Here is a 1,055-nt window from a genome sequence, read left to right as displayed (position 1 = left end):
GTTTGGCCATCTCTTTATCTTTGCAATTTAAGTTCTTCAAGTCATCATTCAATCCTTTCATTTATGTGATAGGCCTGCATTAAAAATAGACATTTACCACAAATTATAGGTATCTTATATTTTTTAAAGCGAGCAATATCAACGTCGACTCAAAAAATCAGTGATTGTAAGATTAAGATTAACGCGTTAAAAGTTGAATATGTTTAAAATACCTTTGAAAATTTAAATTCTTTTGAGATGACATTAAAAATGCTAAAAATAATACAAATATATCAAAATGTATTTTTTTTGGGGTTTTCATTGTTTTCTTTACAATGCTTATGAAGTAAAAATTCCTCAATATTTTGCATAGTAAGCTTGTAAATAAAACAAAAGGTCTTCCTCACTTACTAAGTGATCCACTCAGCCAAGAACTTCACTTTTTAAAAGAAAATGGTCTCATTATCTTGAGTGACCTGTATTTTTTTGAAGAAAAGTGGTATATTTTTAAAGGCGACCTGCCTACACACGCACACTAGTCTATTTTCAGGGGTGACCTGCCGACACATGCTCACGCTGGTCTATTTTCATGGGCGACTTGTCCACACATACTTAGTGTGGTCTATTTTTAGGGGCAACCTTCCTGCACATACTCACCCTGATTTATTTTCACGGGTGACCTCCCTACACATACTCATGCTGGTCTATTTTCACGGGCGACCTGCCCATGCATACTCATTGTGGTCTATTTTCAGGGCGACCTTCCCACACATATTCATATTGGTCTATTTCCATGGGCGACCTGCCTAAACATACTTATTGTGGTCTATTTTCAGGGGTAACCTACCCACACATACTCACTCTGGTCTATTTTCATGGGCGACCTGCCCTTTTGATCAGGTTAACCTGAGATCCCATCTGGCGATCTCCTTTAACCAGAACCAAAATTGATGTGTAGTTCGGTTAACTTGAAATTCCATTTGGTGATTCCCTTTAACCAAAGCTAAACTCTGTGTGTAGTTGGGCTAACCTGAGATCCCATCTAGCGATCTTCTTTAACTAGAACCAAAAGTTGG

Source organism: Populus euphratica, unplaced genomic scaffold, assembly GCF_000495115.2.
Source record: "Populus euphratica unplaced genomic scaffold, PopEup_1.0 scaffold501.1, whole genome shotgun sequence".
NCBI classification, from domain to species: Eukaryota; Viridiplantae; Streptophyta; class Magnoliopsida; order Malpighiales; family Salicaceae; genus Populus; species Populus euphratica.
Note: the sequence above shows the minus strand (reverse complement) of the source record.